The sequence below is a fragment of the Limulus polyphemus genome, unplaced genomic scaffold (assembly GCF_000517525.1).
Source record: "Limulus polyphemus unplaced genomic scaffold, Limulus_polyphemus-2.1.2 Scaffold164, whole genome shotgun sequence".
Lineage (NCBI taxonomy): Eukaryota > Metazoa > Arthropoda > Merostomata > Xiphosura > Limulidae > Limulus > Limulus polyphemus.
The window spans coordinates 829099-848008 of NW_013665774.1; the positions used below are offsets into that span (position 1 = coordinate 829099).

An 18910-nucleotide genomic window follows, 5' to 3' on the forward strand; every position below is an offset into this window, starting at 1 on the left:
TGAACTGAAAGACTATTATATTTGCTAGCTGTCCGATATTTTGAACTGAAAGACTATTATATTTGCTAGCTGTCCGATATTTTGAACTGAAAGACTATTATATTTGCTAGCTGTCCGATATTTTGAACTGAAAGACTATTATATTTGCTAGCTGTCCTCGATTTTTAAATGAAATACTACAAGAAAGACGACTAAAACATAGCACCATCTGTCAACTCTTGGGCAATTATTTTCTGATTGAAAAGTGAGGTTTGACCATCATTCTTTTAACAAATACACGACCCCAAAGTGCAGATTGCGATTTTTCGGCAGAAGGACCATCGGAATATAAAGCATTATACATAAACACACACGCATATATATATATATATGCAGAACATACATATATTAAAAGGGTATATATTTGATCTTTTTATCATTTAAAGAAACATACGTTTCTATAAGGAGACGATTGTTTGATCAAAATAATGTTTATAAAGTATTACTTGGAGACAAATTATAGAATTGATTAAATGTAGACCACTGATATGATTGTAAATTGGAGAGCAATTGTGACGTTCGTAACGAATGGTACATGCCAACAAAATTCAAGTACATTCGAAAATGCGATAACAGAAACCCTCACCAGAGGGCTTACATTTTTCATTGTAAGAAACAAATATTTTTATCATATCAAAGTTCAAAATATGTTTAGTGTGAGTGTGAAGCTGCGAAATGAGCTACCTGCTCCGTGCCTATCCAGGTATCGAGCCCCAAATCTCAAGGTTACTGCTGAGCCACTAGGGTGAAAAACTAAAACATTTATTTTTAGGTGGTTGTAAAGCAACAGACCCGAAGTGAAGATACTTCTACAGTTGCCATGGTTCTCTTGTACGTCAAACTTGTGAATCGTTCAAAGAATGTCCTCTCTCGTTGTGGAATTATTTGTCACGCTGAGGTCTTTACAAAATATAAAAGTAATAAATAAAAATTTACTGTGTTTTTACTTTATGAGAAGGAATTAAAGTTCGTCCTGTTTTATTTTTTGATATGTTCGATGTAAAATAAAATATCCTTAGAAAAAGGCGCACATGTAATATTTGGTAAAACATGCTGATTGACCAAAACACCATAAAATACAAATTTTGAAGGTTGGAATCTCAACTGTGGGCGCGTTATAAAAGTGACAGTCAATCTTGTAATTCGATTTAAATAGCTGCACAAAATCCTTTGTGGTGATGGGTGCTTATGACTGGCTTCCTTCCCTTTCCTGAGTAGTTCAGAAACAGGGACGACTGTATATGAATCCTAGGGAGTTTCTCGCCTATGCGCATAAGAAGCAATATTAAGCTCAAAATTCCAATTTCACGGACTTTCACAGACATATATTAAAAGTTTTAAGCCAACTTGTAGTTTTCTTAACGCATCTTGGTAACAATGTTAAAAGAATGAATTCATGTTTGGTTTCACTTTTTCCCTTAATCTTATCTTCACGTCATGGATACCAATCTCTTGTGTGTTTTTAAATGTCTATAAATCAAGTTCGGTTAGAAACACTACTCATTCTCTTGTAAATGTCCCAAAGTGAGTCAGCAATAAGTCTGCAGGCTTCTGACACTAAAGATCGGGTTTAGATACACGCGGTGGGGAGCACAGACAGCCCGTGGTATAACTTTGTGCTTAACTCAAACCAAGTAACCACTCCTTGTATATTTATTCAATTAATTTCAGTGTCTTGAGATTACGGGTCGATTACCTAAGCCAAAAAGTAGAACAGACATATTGGAAAATCTCGAGCGTATTCAGTGAAACAAATAAATATTTATTTTTTTTAAACAGCATCATATATTTTTAAAGCTCCAAACTGCATGACATTCTCGTTCATAACTTTGTTTATTTGAAGTTAAGCACAAAGCTACGCCATGGGCTATCTGTGCTCTGCCCACTACGGGTATCGAAACCCGGTTTCTAGAGTTGTAAGCCCGCAGACATACCGCTGTGCCACTAGGGGAGGGGCTCATAACCAAGCAAGGCTGTCTGTTCTTTATCGCTATTAATTCTTTTAATAAATTATATTATATTAAATTTAATCAACTTTTAGAAAAAAAAAAGATTATATATTAGTAATCATATAAGCTTTGCCAATTGAGGAGGGAAAGGGGGAGAGCAATAAACATAAAGTTTCTTTTGATCTGTCTTTATGGAACCAAAATCTTATACTTTTAACGCATGGCTTAATGATCTAACCAGTTTATCATTTTTCTTAAAACGGACTGGAAATATTGATTACTTTCCTTTTAATGACACGCGTGTTTCCAAGCGAGGCACGATAACGAAAATAATCAATTATTAGATTAAGAAATTTTTATAGTCCACATACCTCTCATTAAATGCTTAACATTATTTTACGGAAAAATAATCAATTTTTAATTTCAAATCTTTAATTAAAAATATACTTCAAAAAGCATTTACAAATACTTCGCTTTTTTCGAACAGCAACATGACAAAGGCCTACTAACAAAAATAAAAAAAACTTGAGAGAGAAACGAAATATGTCTTTAAACTGATTTGATACAGAAAGAAAATAACAAGTAAATTAAAATTTCCAGACAATTCAAACCTAGATAGTAAAAAAAAAGGAATAATATTATAATCATAATAAGTAGTTCCTATATCCAACTCAAATCGGTCAAGAGATAACGGAGTTATGAGCTAAAAGTTTGTACTCGAAAAACTGGGAGCCAATCTATGAGCCGTTACGCCGCGGCTAAAAAATATTTGAGCCAGTACCAAGTAATAGAATATTCTGTAGACAACACGGATTCTTCGTTTCTAAATATTTTAGATAACAGAGGTAAACAACGAAAGAAATAAGCTAGTGAAAGTTTTAAGGTATTTGAATTCAAATTCTCCATTACCTAAAGAAATCTCTATGGAATTCACCTCCAAAGGTAAATACCGGCCAAGAAATATTACTTTTTCTGTTTCTAGAAGAGAGCACAAATCTCCTGAAACTACAGTACAGGGTGAAATAAAACCCAAGAAATTTCGCAAGATCTTGAGAATTTCTGGTAGGAAAGATTAGAAACATTCCATTGACTTCGTAAGCCAAGTCAGAGGTGACTCAGACGGAAAACAATTCTTAAACTGCCGCAGGTTTTCACTCGGCAAACACGAGGAACTTAGCATTAGGAGATTCCGGTGGATACTGAAGCATGAGAATTAAAGAAAGGAGAATGCCGTTGTCAACAAAATGTAGGTAAGTGAATTTGACTACACGTGGTGAAATAGTCGTATTTGTTTTAAGAACGTGCACGCTAGAGAGCTCGGTTATAAAAAAATGCGATTTTAATTTAGCAAAGGAAAATAAGAACATATAAAAGGACAAAAACAATTGATTAAAGTCTCGTCACGCTCTATAATAATTTTAAGTTATAAAATTAGAGTATAAAGAAAATATCTGTTTTGTTTATAGCACTTTTGAATACAGCGAAAAACAACAAAAATATGTTTAACGTTCAGATTACTACGACCTCTAAAACAATGAAACTTTTTTTTCTTTCTGTGAAACGTGTAAACATCATGACACGTTTTGGTACTGATCACTTATACAACTATAGCGTCTCATCCTGTTTCTAATTGTTCTAGCGAAGCAATAAGTAACATGTAACAACGAGATTATACTCATACCATTATACAACAGAAAGAACAGATTAATCCTCAGTTATCGAGAGTGAAAGAAATGATTCCTCATAGCAAGATATAATTCACCATGCTTCTATCAGTGTTAAAGAACTGCCTGGCAAGATATAATTCACCGTGCTTCTATCAGTGTTAAAGAACTGCTTGGCAAGATATAATTCACTATGCTTCTATCAGTGTTAAAGAACTGCCTGGCAAGATATAATTCACCGTGCTTCTATCAGTGTTAAAGAACTGCTTGGCAAGATATAATTCACCGTGCTTCTATCAGTGTTAAAGAACTGCCTGGCAAGATATAATTCACCATGCTTCTATCGGTGTTAAAGAACTGCCTGTCTTCTAATTCCACAATAAGAAATCCAATCGTGTGTCGAATCGTAACTTCACTACACCTTGCTGTTTGACACACGCTGTTATTGAAAGGGTGGGTAGTGAAGAAAGTAGTTTATTGTTACTACTATAGAGTTCGATGGTTAGAAGGACAGTTGCTAGCTGTTCTGATGTTAGTGTGTTAATATCGTTTTTGATATTGTTTGAAATGACACGGTATATACACGTATAGGACCTCTGCTTGCTATTAGGATATTCTGCTTTTGTATATTATTTTTATATTTTATTTTCTATTACGTAACAGTAACTCTTTCTTTCGATATTTATAAAGTTATAATATCGTTTTACAACTGAAAGTTGCGTCGTGATAGTTTCATAGCAATAAACGAGAAATAGTCGTGTGTCGTAAAACAGTAGGGTCTGATACCCACAGAAAAAAAAACAACCAGGAGCTGTTAACGATAAACAGTCAAATAGAAATGTCGATCAAACAACAAATATTCCCTTCTAAAGATGATAAAATAAGCATAAATTAATTTTCCATTAGAAAAATTAAATCCTTTTTGTTTCAGAATTTTCGCGCAAGCCTACACAGAGGGTTACTTGAGTATAGCCGTCCCTGATTTTTGAACTGGTAGACTAAAGGCAAGACTACTAGTCAACAACTATTAAACAACATGAAAAACGATGTTGGTCCTACTAATTGATGTGTTTGGAAATAATGGTCTAATGATTTGTTACCCACCACTAGAGCTTGTTAAACAACATGAAAAACGATGTTGGTCCTACTAATTGATGTGTTTGGAAATAATGGTCTAATGATTTGTTACCCACCACTAGAGCTTGTTAAACAACATGAAAAACGATGTTGCTCCTTCTAACTGATGTGTTTGGAAATAATGGTCTAATGATTTGTTACCCACCACTAGAGCTTGTTAAACAACATGAAAAACGATGTTGATCCTGCTAAGTGAAGTGTTTAAAAAAAACGTCAGAAGTGTACAGTGATTTCGTCTAACAAGTTAGAGTTAGATTATATATAATCATAACTTTTGTTTTCTCTGGATTTATGTTGTTGTTGTTGTTGTTTTACTTTACTATAAACTATTTGTGGAAATTAACAGTGATGTTACATTGTACTGATACTTGAGACACATTGCATTACATATTGTACTTTTAACTAAGACAAATGTAGATGAACAACGGTGATATATTTAGAGATTGAACATTATAAACTACATTTACGTTTTCTGTATTTGAGAAATATTAAAGGATTAAAGTCAGAGACGACGAGAACTGCGTTAACTGGAAAAAGATGTGTACTTTAATTACAATGACGAATTAAAACGTTTATTATTATTGTTTAAAATAGATAATTTGGATAGAAAGAGAACCTACTGATATCCATGATTCTTTCAGTGTATTTCATCTATTACAAATACTTAGGATACGATTAACTGTCGTAACTTTAATTAGATCCTCTTGACGGTTAACCTTACGACTCATCGTGTTTTTTCAAATACCCAAGTTTCTGTAACAAAATAGTATAAGAGTAACCGTTAAATGGTTTAAATACGAATATACCTGAGACTCGAAGATACGAGCTGTCTTTAGTATTACCAGCTCTTCCGTGTAGTTCTTGCTGAAAACCGGAAGTGAACCATAATTTAACTAGAACTGTTAACTTAAGTTGTGGTATTCTTAATATAACATAACCAAATCAACAAAATCGTTATTTATTTTCAGAACTATGTTATTTTACAGTCTTTTAATGACGTACAAAATGCTATATATTTCTATTTGCTGCCTATTTAGGCTGAATTTGTGTTATCATTGATGTGTTTGGTCTTACTGACTTAAAATCTGGCCCTTTCAATGATGCTAGCCTGATATTCACACAGGAGTACAGTGTTGTCATCGGCCTTTAATCTTTATACTGACCTTGTGTTCTCATTGGTACGTTCGGTCTTTACTGACCTGAAATGTGACCTTTTCAAGGATTCTGGCCTCATATTCACATGGAAGTACAGTCCCGTCATCGACCTTTAACATTTAGATTGACCTTGTGTTCTTATTGGTATGTTCGATCTTACTGACCTAAAATGTGACCTTTTCAAGGATTCTGGCCTGATATTCGCATGGGAGTACGGTGCTTTATGATCATCCTTTAAACTGATCTTGTGTTATCATTGGTATGTTCGGTCTTACTGACCATAAATGTGACCTTTTCAAGGATTCTGGCCTCATATTCACATGGGAGTACAGTGCTTTAAGATCATCCTTTAAACTGATCTTGTGTTATCATTGGTATGTTCGGTCTTACTGACCTGAAATGTGACCTTTTCAAGGATTCTGGCCTGATATTCACGTGGGAGTACATTGCTTTAAGATCATCCTTTAAACTGATCTTGTGTTATCATTGGTATGTTCAATCTTACTGACCTGAAATGTGACCTTTTCAAGGATTCTGGCCTGATATTCACATGGGAGTACAGTGCTTTAAGATCATCCTTTAAACTGATCTTGTGTTATCATTGGTATGTTCGGTCTTACTGACCTGAAATGTGACGATGCTAGCCTGATATTCATATGGAAGAACAGTGCTGTCATCGACTTTTAACCTTTAGACTGACATTGTGTTCTCATTGATATTTTCGATCTTACTGACCTGGAATGTGATCTTTTAAAGGATGCCTGCCTGATATTTACATGGAAGTGTAGTGCTGTCATTTACTTTTAACTGGTCTCTGATTATTCAACCGAAAACATATGTAACTGTTAGCGTGCTTTTTGCAATGTTTAAAATTAGTTCCAGAAAGTTCTACTCAGATCATAGACCAGTATGGTAGAGAAACCTGTTATCTTTTTTTAGCAGTAAAACCTTGTAATTGTTTAAGTCATGGACGAAGACTTGGGTAAAGGTTTAAATTCGAAAAAGCCAAATCTAATGCATATTTCCTGTAGAATAATGACAAAATTGAAGATGTTTCTGAAAATTCTGGACTTTCCATCAAAACTCTGATGATTTGAACTTTGTTATTTTTGTAAACAACCTCAATTTCGCTTTTTAATGGTAAATAAGGAGAATAAAACGTTTTATTTGTAAATCCTTATTCCTACAGCTTCATTCCCCCTTAGTCCATTTCTTGGTTGTTTGTTTTTCAGCGCAAAGTTACACCTGCTTGCTTGCTTGCTTGTTTTAAATTTCGCGCAAATCTACACGAGGGCTATCTGCGCTAGTCGTCCCTAATTTTGTAGCGTAAGACTAGAGGGAAGGCAGCTAGTCATCACCTCTCACTGCCAGCTCTTGGGCTACTCTTTTACCAATGAAGAGTGGGATTGACCGTCACATTATAACGCCCCCACGGCTGAAAGGGCGAGCATGTTTGGTGTGACGGGGATTCGAACCCGCGGCCCGCAGATTGCTAGTCGAGCGCCCTAACCACCTGGCCATGCTGGGCCTGAATGGATATGGAAAGATTCTTTAAACACACATCTTAAAGTATTAGACATTCATGATCTAATATATATAATTTAATAATAATTTTTGTAAAGGTGACGATAACAAATTACGATTAAAAACTCCTGATCATCACACTTGAAATAACAAGTTTATTCCAGATTTTCATAACTATATCACAGTATTCCAGTGTATGTTTGCATTGGGATTTGGCGCTAAATATAAATGACACTTCCATTTCACAGTGCGGAATTAAACTGACCACAACGACTGTTTGTGGTTTGGTAAAATATTTCTATGTAACGTGGGAGTGGTTTGTTTTGAATTTCGCGCAAAGCTGCACGTGGGCTATCTGCGTTAGCCGTCTCTAATTTAGCAGTGCAAGACTAGAGGGAAAGCATCTACTCATTACCACCCACCGCCAACTCTTGGGCTACTCGTTTACCAACGAATAGTGGGATTGACCGTCACATTATAACTCCCCCACGGCTGAAAGGGCAAGCATGTTTGGTGTGACGGGGATTCGAGCCCGTGACCCGCAGATTGCGAGTCTAGTGCCCTAACCACCCGACCATGCCGGGCGCAAAGCTATGCAATAGGTTGTCTGCGTTCTGTCCACCACGAGAAATCAAACTCCCAATTTTAGCGTTGTACGTCTGTAAGCTTACCGGTGACCCCCAGAGGATTAATATATGTTTACTTACGTTACAATGTCTTCAATGTTCTCGTATCCACCAGTTATTTACTTATGCATAAATCCCAGATCATACTGGTACTGCTGAGGTAACATACGTGCGGGTAAGTCTAGAAACAACAGTACCTCACCACCGTCATGAAACGATCTTAACGTGCATATTCCAGCTATGTAAGATAACTGATAAAACTCGTCAACATGAACTTACTACACTCATCGAAGAAAAAACAGTATTGTGACCAAAGCAAAGTATCAAACGAGCAGCGAGAAGACTTTGGCAGTTACTTATTTTATAGATATGACTTGTAATTCAAATCAGAATAAACAAAACTTTATGATTTTAGTTTCTTATTTTCTTTTTAGAACAGTATTTCTGCGTTAAACAAAACATTCAAAGTTTAAGAGAAATTACAAAAACATATTCAATCTTTACATTAATTTGATATTTGTTGATTACGATACAAAAGCTACACTAAACGAATAAAAAAAGTTGGTTAGAGTTTTATATATAAACACATATGTAGGAAGGCTGACCAAACGAAATTAAATGTCTTTACTGGTATTATTATAAATGACACTGTGGCTCGAGAAGTTTCCTGTTTCAAATCATAATCTCTGTGAATGTAAGACAAGGAAAACAATAACAAATGTGAAACTAAAGTTACTGAAACGTTCCTCATAAGTCAAACGTTACAGATAAGTTTTAACTGTTGAAACAACGTTGATGGTAAAGTTTTATTGGATGGAGTTTCATGTAGTGATACAATTTTCCTGTGTACACAAAATGATCTTTCATTTTAGGAAGTGCACGTTGTAGACTTTTAAGTACTCTGAACCTGCAAAGCTCGAGTTTATGCAGTACAGGCAGTACTATCAGGTTTGTTGTAATATAAATTCAAAGGCGTAGATCTGAAAGCCTAAGCGTTTGTACGTAGTTTTTAATTGGAAATGTGCCTTGGATATTCTTCTTATTCGAGGGTACACATTACACAATATTAAGCTCTGCAGAAAAAAAAAAACTTTTTAATTTCACTAAGACTATTATGATTCGAATGCACGCCAGATGTACGATTCCTTAATAATGATGTTTCCTGAAGAAAGTATTATACTTACAAGATATTCATTACAGACGTACACGTGCCGAAGTGAGTAGGGGAGGGGATCAGGGACTGGCTCTTTCAAGTATGCAAAATACCACACATGTTGTGTTTGGTATATGAGTTTCTAGATTAATTTATTGAACTTAGATTACGATGGTAACGCCACCTCACCAAAACATATGTTTGGTTTAAAGCTTAGAGTTTCAAAATATTCGTTTATCTCTACCCAATCTTTTGTCCATATTCCAGACATCTAGGCCTCCACAAAATCGTCTTTCTTGATCAGATCACAAGTCGTATTTTCTATAGTCTGCTGATCCTCTGTCAGAGAAATTGTGAAGTAAGCATTTTTATCCGTAATACATTCAAGTCTTACTCAGAACGAGATTATGTCGACAAAGCAAACTTGGCTCTTGAAGACTGTTAACATTGATACTTATGATATAGTCGATATTTGTTCACTAATAGAAATTTTCCTGATGCATCAAACTAGTGGAATTGTTCAATTTCAGCACGTGACATCGAAACAAACCTTATTTAAACGCTTCTCAAATCATACATATTTGTGTTTCTCTTTAAATAACAAAAGAAAACATGTTTTCGAATATTTCAATAACAGTCAAATATGATAAAAAGATATCACCATGTTCTTATGACTGTCTGGTGCTTCTGGTTTTTTTTTTGTCAAACTTTTTTTTGAGATTTTGTTTGTTTGTTTTAAAGGCTCCAATGAGATATGAGTGCTACAAATTAAGAGTTATTACTGATTCTAATCATGTACTTCAAATTACAGTGTTTATTAAACACTGTATTTTTGTTTTCTGTTGTTTTTTTCTAGATGGTTCTGTCATATAATCTAATTGAGCTCAAATGGAAACTGTTGTTAAGGTAGCTTTGACAGAATCATTTGTTCGTATTTTAATTACCAATCGGTTTCCAATTAACATTACCTGATGTAAAGTAAAATTTATAGGAAACTTTTCCTGCTTGTAGCTTAAGCAAGTACCTTTCATACTCCAGCAATAAATTTCGTTAGTTAGTTAGTTTCATAATTTACGCGCAAAGCTACACAAAATGTTATCTACGCATAACCATTTCTAATTTTGTAACGATAGAGTAGGGGAAAGGCAACTTATGAGCAGCACCTTCCATCTTTTGATCGAATAGTGACATATGACCGTCACTATTATAACGCACCCACGATTCCAAAGAGTGGCGCGCGCTTTTGCGGTAACGGGCCGCGAACTGTACACCTTCTGACTTACAGCCCGATCAGGCTTACCATCAAGCCACGTTCGGTCCCGTTCACTAGTACTTAACTGTAATATTCAGTGCTAAAACGACAGATGTTTTTGTGTGTTAGTGTGTGCCAGACAATTTTAAATTTAAAATACTGTATAGACCTTGAGGTTAGTAAAGATCTTGATTAACATGGTAGTTTGAAACTGTAGAGTATTCGCATATTTTTCATATATTTTTTGTACATAATACTTAACTAAATAAACATGTAATGGTCACAGCATAATCCGAATTCGTTCCAAAAAAGCTATTTTGTTTATTACTTGTTTTCCATATGTATGTTTTTAACTAGATAATTTGTTACTGAATTATCATACTAAAAAAAGGAGTTCTCCAACATATCTGAAAAACATTTATTAATTAGACTTGAAGTGGCCTAGAGGTTAGCGTGTTGGGCTAACGGATGAAAAAGTCCAAGGTTCGAGCCATGATAACAGTTACGAAACTCAGCACTGGCAGCTATGGACGCATTATAAAAGTGACAGTCAGCTCAGTTATTCGATCCAAAAGGCCAGACAAAGCTCGTGACAGTAGATACTGTTTTCTAGTCAGTAGGTCAAAATTAAAAAGGGCTATAACTGAGCCGTAGAACCAGGGGTTCCTTGCCCTTTAACCTATATGCATTTAAGGTAATGTTTGGATTGAAAATTCCAGTTACACCTTCCACGTCAGACAGACACTTCATAACGCATGTTTAAAAACTGTCAATTTAAACTAAACAAAACTTAGATTAATGCATAAAATAATTGGGTTTGACGTTCAAAGTTCACAAAGTCTTTAACGCTAAACATAAATAGGTAACTTCAAAGTATAGTACCTGATCGTAAACCATACTTAAAAACGGGCATAACATCATGATAGGTCCAAACATGTTGAACATCAAGCGTAAATGAGCCATACAAAAACTGGAAATGACATAGACGTGTGTAACGATCTATATGCGTCTGTGACTAGGATAAGACTAGAATCGAAAACAAACTTACAGTATCATCTGAAAAGTATATATTTAAACAACATAAGTGAAATAAGTTAATTTGAATAAGTTTATAGCGGAAACATTTCATAAGCAAAAACAAATGTAAACAACGTCTGCATAATAGCTTTGTATTAATTGTTTTTTTAAACATCGAATTGGAGTTAATTAATTATTAAACCGTATAATTTAATTACCAGATCCATTCTCTTCCCACATAAGTAACTGTCTGTATTAACAACGAGCTTGAGAAATTCTATGAAACAATGTATTGTAAATATGTTTGTAAATATGTGTCACTTTCAAAAAAAAAAAGCCACTATTATTTTAATAAGTCATTTTATGTCACTACATTTAAATTCTAATTCAGATTTTGAGAAATTATCTCCTGCAAGTAAACACTTCGTACTTCTAAGCGCTCGGCAACTGTGGACTAATGATGAAAAATAAAAAATCAATACTAATAAAAAAAAAAAGTTAATTTTCTTTGTTTTTTATTAAGCTCAATGTTACACAATGGAGTATCTGTGCTGTGCTCCCTGCGATAATCGAGAATACGAAGCGCAAGTTTTAGCATTATAAGCCCTCGGACTTACAGCTAAGCCATTGAGAGGGGGGAGGGAGACAAGAAATTTAATGATCAGAAAATATTAAATACACATTTAAACAAAAAAATGATAATCCAACTAATTATGCAATTTAATCACTATGTGTTTAATTACAAAACCTAATTTATCTTCAGAACAGTATTATAGGGAAAATAAATTATACTCTCCAGGAATAAATATTCTCTATACTAGTTATGAATAATCAAATCTAAATTAATATAGGTTTAACTGTAGTCTGACGTTAGTGTTTTTATATCGTGATTCTTTGTTTAATATTCAACTTAAGCTTAATGAAAATTAAATAATGCTTTTAAATATATTAATCGCTTGTTATTTCTGTATTTTTTCTTAATCATTTTGAAAATAAATGTAATTTTTTTATGTTTGTTTCTTATCAAGTGCAAAGCTACGCAATGGTTTTTAATTTTTTTATGTAAATAAAGTTACATAAAAATTTATATGAAAAAGGAAAATCAGAGGATAAAACTTCACCGAAAGTCCTTGTTTATCACAACATTTAACAATGTTGTTTGTAGTTAAGCACAAAGCTACACAAAGGGCTATCTGTGCTCTGCCCACCACGGGTATCGAAACCCGGTTTCTAGCGTTGTAAGTCTGCAGACATACCGCTGTGCTACTGGGGGGCACATTTAACAGACCAATTAAGTTTATATATTTCATTTTTATTACCTTCGTTAGGAAGTAAATACCACATGCGCTTGCAGTTAATTAATAAAAAGCAATAACAATAGAGCAAAAGTTCGACACTGTTATCAGAATTACCCTGGTGTATTCTTTTCAATACTTAGATGCAAGTGCGCGTGGCTGATATTGTTTATTACCATTTCTACATGGCGCCCTCTGGTCTCATCAACAAGTCTGTTCCCTTATAACGCGAAAAATCGGATTTTGATACCTGCTGCGGACACAGCATAGATAACCCAGTATAGATTTGCGCTTAACAACGAACTTTCTTCATGGCTTTCATCAGTGTGTAAAATTAAAAAAAAAGGAATTACAACAAAGATACGACGGTTTGAAAATTTATACAAGTTGTTTTGTAGCGTCACGTAGTAATATGCGGTACTCTGTTTTTAATCACATCCATCATTATGTAAACTATCAGGAAATTTTCAAAATCATAACAGAGAACACAGAGATACAGCGGTTTGAAAATTTAAACAAGTTAATTTCTTGTGCCATTTGTCCCCTAGTGGATCATCTGTAAGTTTAAGGATTTAAAACCCTAAAATCCGGGGTTCGATTTATCGTGGTGGACAGAGCACAGATATCCTATTGTGTAGCTTTGCAATAAAACGAACAAACAAACAAGCGATGGTTGTGTCACCTAGTGGCAGACAAAACCAATCTTATGTAGTTTCTGTGGCTAATAGAAATTCCTGAAATTGATAAGAAAATATATTAACTAAATAAAGATATACTACACTAGCTTGTTACATACATGTTTTCTACAAACATAACTTTTAAACAACTTTGTTTACCTAAAAAATAGTAAATATATGAAACTAATATTGGTTTCAACTACAAAACAGAAAGTGCGTTATATACACATAATTTTTAAATCTGTTACAAAGATATAAGAAAGAGAATGTATTTATAAATGAAATATAAGAAATCGCGGAAACTATAATTTTCGATTACAGCTCCACTTTGATATGGCGAGATAAACTTGTACTGTTTTTTTTTTTTGTTTGTTTTTTACGTCACGTGGTATACGTTTCATTTACAATCGCCAACGGTTTGTCGTGAAATGTTCGATAACTTTTTTTGGTGACTTATGCTCTATTCACATAAACATTAATAGTATGTCGCTTTGAATCCATTAACTGACGAAAGCATTTGTTTTATGTTTTAGTATACTTTGTTAGAGAGAACACTATTGTGGATTTGGTAACTAAATGTATTGACTTTTTGATTACATATCATATAAACAATCATCTATAAGGCGTTGCTATGAAGACATTAACTATAACTTTAAACATGTTTTTATTGGTGACTGTAACTTTAAACATGCTTTTGTTGATAACAATAACCTTAAACATGCTTTGTTTTGTACCTATAACCTATAATCTTAAACATGCTTTTGTTGGTAACATTAATCTTCAACATGCTTTTCTTTGTAACTTTAACCTTTAAACATGCTTTCGTTGGTAACAATAATCTTCAATATGCATTTGTTGGTAACTATAATCTTAAAGTACATTTGCTGTTAACAGTAATCTTCAAAATGCTTTTGGTGTTAACAGTAATCTTCAAAATGCTTTTGCTGTTAACAGTAACCTTCAACATGCTTTTGTTGTTAACAGTAACCTTCAACATGCTTTTGTTGTTAACAGTAACATTCAACATGCTTTTGTTGTTAACAGTAATTTTTCACATGTTTTGTTGGTAGCTATAACCTTAAACATGCTTTTGTTGGTAACTATAACCTTAAACATGCTTTTGTTGGTAACTATAACCTTAAACACGTTTTTGTTGGACACGGGTTGGCCTTATAGAGCTCTGGATTTCGGAATTGACAAACCGGGTTGGAATCCTTACGATATCACAAAATGTTCTCTGCACTTTAATCTATGATGCGTTATAAGTGTGGATGGTGGGTGGTATGTTGCTGCTGACTATTTGCCTTCCTCTGATAAGCAGTAAAATATTAGAAAAGGCGGAACATAGCCTTAGAAGCTTTGCTATAAATACATGGTATTGTTATACTATAGCCTTCAATTATACCCTCAAGTTCAATTTTGCCTCCTACACCTCTGATGTTATAAACGGAGTTAAAAATAAATAATAATAACACTTTATTCTGTGACTTCAGTATCAATGTCACGAGAGATGTTACGTTGAACAAGATTTGTTGTTTGTTTGTAATTAAGCACAAAGCTACACAATGGGCTATTTGTGCTCTATTCACCATGGGTATCGAAACCCGGATTCTAGCGTTGTAAGTCCGCAGACATACCCCTGTGCCACTGGGGGAGGCGTTGAACAAGAACAAACAAGCTATGTCCCGTAAGTTCTTTAAGTGACGATAGACACAATTTCAATGCATTTATTTTACTGAAGTTTTAAGATTTTCATAAAAAAGAAAAAAAATGAATGAAAGAAAAAGAGCCACGATGATGAATTTGGGCTGTAACAATAATGATGATAATTGCAATATTGATACTTTGTTTATTTGTTTGTTTCTAGTCCAAAGCTGCACGATGAACTATCTGCACTGTGTTCACTGCAGGGAACGAGCCTCAAATTTTAGCTTACTACTGAACCACTAGGAACAATAACTACATTTGTGAACAAAAACTTAAAAGACAGAGAGACCAAAGCAGTTTGAATGGTGTTCATTCTCTGTTCATTAATTCTTTAAATTCTTAAACTTATAAATACGTGAATATTAGAATTATTTTAAATTTCCTCCAAAGTGTATCGACAAGAAAATTCGACGAACCCACAACAAATAATATTTCTCCGAAATTATTATTGTAACATTAGTATCATATTTATTATGGAAAGCTAACTTACACAAGTGAAAGTTCTCTTCAGTACGAAAGTATTTCAGACACGCTATATCTGAACGTGGAACATTTGCCCACATCAGTGTTAGAAATACATCAAATCAATATTTTGGCTATGCGAGATATAAATATTTACATAAAAAGATCAAATATACTGAACAACTTATAGATAGAGTATGAAACCTTTTTTGTAAAATATTGACTTCCAGTAAAAGAAAGGAGAATAAATTCACGCAGAATCTTACTATAGTGGACGTAGCGTGTATGTCAGTATCTATGTATGTAAACAAAAACTCCTGCGCCATCAATTGAATGGCACCACGAACAAAAATCCATAAAAAAATTAACACTTCAGGTATTCATGATTCATGTAATTAGAAAAATAAATGTGGTATGTGCTTCAACCATTTTTTATATAATATAACATAATTTTAAATAAAAGTAATCTCCTCACAATATATATAAAAACATCACAGTTTGTATCAGTAAAATTTATGAAAATTTTGAGCTCAGTACGTTGAATCATTTTGAGGAGTTAAGTATAACTAAAGAGCACAATCATAACACTTTTCTAAATTTTGTTTGAATGAGGTATGAATACTACGATTAGTAAATACTAGCACAAACAACCGCCTGTAAGTCGGCGTTCCTGCTAGTATCGTAAACTAAAATATTCAGTGATGTGAAGTAAATAATATTCAAGAGGCTTTTTTTTTATTTTCCAATTCGTATGTACCTGACTGTCTAGATTAGGAATTTACTATGTCAATGTAAATATAAAACTTAAGATAGCATTATTTTCTTTCCCGGAGTATTTGAATTTATACGAATTGAAATAACTGTGATTCATGGCTTGGTTAACAGTAGCAACAGCCTCTCTTGAGGAGAAATGACTACAGTTGTTCTCCTCTTAATTCTATTTATGTTGACAGGCTTGCTACTTGTACTGCTTATTTTTCTCATATCCAGTGGTTCCAGTCCCAATAACCAGAGGACGTTCTAATATCTTGTATATTTTTGGAATTTTGCACAAAGGTATTCGAGAGCTATCTGCGCTAGCCGTCCCAATTTTGGCGTGACAGACTAGAGGGAAGGCAGGTAGTCAACACCACCTACCGCCAACTCTGGGGCTAGTCTTTTATGAACGAATAATGGGATTTACTGTAACATAATAACACCTCCAGGCTGAAAGGGCGAGCATGTTCGATGACGGGATTTGAAGTCACGACTCTTAAATTACGAGATAAATCATTTCATTATCAAATAAAATGGCAGCTTTAGTGATAAGGACAATAAATGGAAGCATACAGTTAAAGCATGACATTTACAATATATATATATATATGTTTGTACATATTCAATAACACGTCGTATTTAATGTGTTTATAATACTGTAGGCAATTAGCTCATTTTTTTATGTAGCAATGGTCACAATTTACACCGGTTTCTTTATATTGTTGTAAGCTATATATATATTTTTTTAATGGTGTAATTTGTTTGTTAGCTAGAGAGAACTGTTGTTTGGTAGCAAGCAAGAATCTCGGACTTTTGATGACGTAGTGATAACTTTAAGCTCGGGAAGTTAAGAGAGGCCTAGAACTTGTAGTAAACTCTAAGAACGTGACGTTTTCTAGCATACTTGAAATTAAAACAGTCAGGGTCGCATTAAGATACAGTGTCGCCCTAGAAAGATGTTTTTGCTGTTCCTACCTCCACGTGATCGCTCCAGAAGCGAAGCTTTGTATTAGTTACGTCATTAATCTCGTGATCAGTCACATAATCGATCAGCGCTGTTAATTGATATCTCGATCTGGTGCGGCGCCCCCGCATTACAAAATTGAAATAATAATTCTTCAAATACTTGTTGACGCTTTAGTTCGATGTTTCTTACATTTGCCGCCCTAGGTAGCTGCCTACTCTTGCCTATGCGTACATACGGCCCTGAAAACAGTGTAGAGTGATTTTCAAGATAAAACCATCGAGATACAAAGTAAGTGGACTGATTGTATGTTATTCTTATTACTGTTGTTAATATCATGGTATAAGGCCTAAATAATTTACATTTTACGACAGTGTTGTAGGCCTAAACAGTTGATAACATTTTACGGCAGTGTTGAAGGCCTAAACAGTTGATAACATTTTACGGCAGTGTTGAAGGCCTAAACAGTTGATAACATTTTACGGCAGTGTTGTAGGCCTAAACAGTTGATAACATTTTACGGCAGTGTTGAAGGCTAAATAGTTGATAACATTTTACGGCAGAGTTGTAGGCCTAAATAGTTGATAACATTTTACGGCAGTGTTGTAGGCCTAAATAGTTGATAACATTTTACGGCAGAGTTCAACTTCAACCTTGCAGAAACGTTTAAGGGGGGGGGGATAAACTGATTATTAAGTGAACTGGACATTGAATAATTTTCACCTGATAATTTAAAAGAACCAAAAAAAAAGAAAACAAACTATGTTAGAACAGTATTACTTTATGATCGGCAGGACTTTAGCCCAAAATGTTATTACCTCCAGATACTTATTATGTTTCCTGTATAGAATCTAAATGCATAGGGTAAATATCCCATTGTCATCCAATTAGTAGCACGAAAATAGCAGTAAAGACAGAATTTTGTTTGTATTGTGTTTGTGATTGCTAATAAACCTCAAAATATTAAAATTCTTCGGATCGTGTTTTTATTCGAAAATAAACCGGAAAGAAAAACAGCAATATTAATAAACGTATTGAAAAATTACCATATAAAGCGTTGTGTTCAACAATTATACATATAAAGTGTTGCGTTCAACAATTACGCATATAAAGTGTTGCGTTCAACAATTACGCATATGAAGTGTTGCGTTCAACAATTATGCATATAAAGTGTTGTGTTCAACAATTATACATATAAAGTGTTGCGTTCAACAATTACGCATATGAAGTGTTGCGTTCAACAATTATACATATGAAGTGTTGCGTTCAACAATTACGCATATGAAGTATTTTGTAATTGCAGAATGTGTCATATGACCCATATCCTAAGGATTAATATACTACATTGTATTTGTAGGAAGTTGCTGTACCGTGTATACACAAGAGTAGTGTACTACACTGTATAATACTATGCCATCCTACAAAGGAGTACGAATGTAGTAGAGTACTAGAAGTAAAATCAATTATTCTAAAATTGATGAGATGTAGGGATGAAAAAAGACATAAAACTAGAGAGCACATTTGGGATGGGAG

At 34.0% G+C, this 18910-nt stretch overlaps 1 protein-coding gene across 4 annotated transcripts in view; it reads left to right on the forward strand.

The window, feature by feature from the left end:
* LOC106477294 (octopamine receptor Oamb-like) overlaps window positions 1–18910 on the forward strand; it is a 104864-nt gene that overhangs the window by 69283 nt on the left and 16671 nt on the right. Inside the window, exons 3-4 of one of the 4 annotated variants that reach the window (XR_002609793.1) lie at window positions 2971–3234; window positions 4584–4669. The exons of 1 other annotated variant lie outside the window; for it this stretch is intronic. The gene's annotated coding sequence lies outside the window, so the exon portion shown is untranslated. Of the gene's footprint in view, window positions 1–811; window positions 981–2970; window positions 3239–4583; window positions 4670–18910 lie in introns of those variants that run through there. 2 more of the 4 variants (XR_002609792.1, XM_022381454.1) reach the window with 2 other exon arrangements.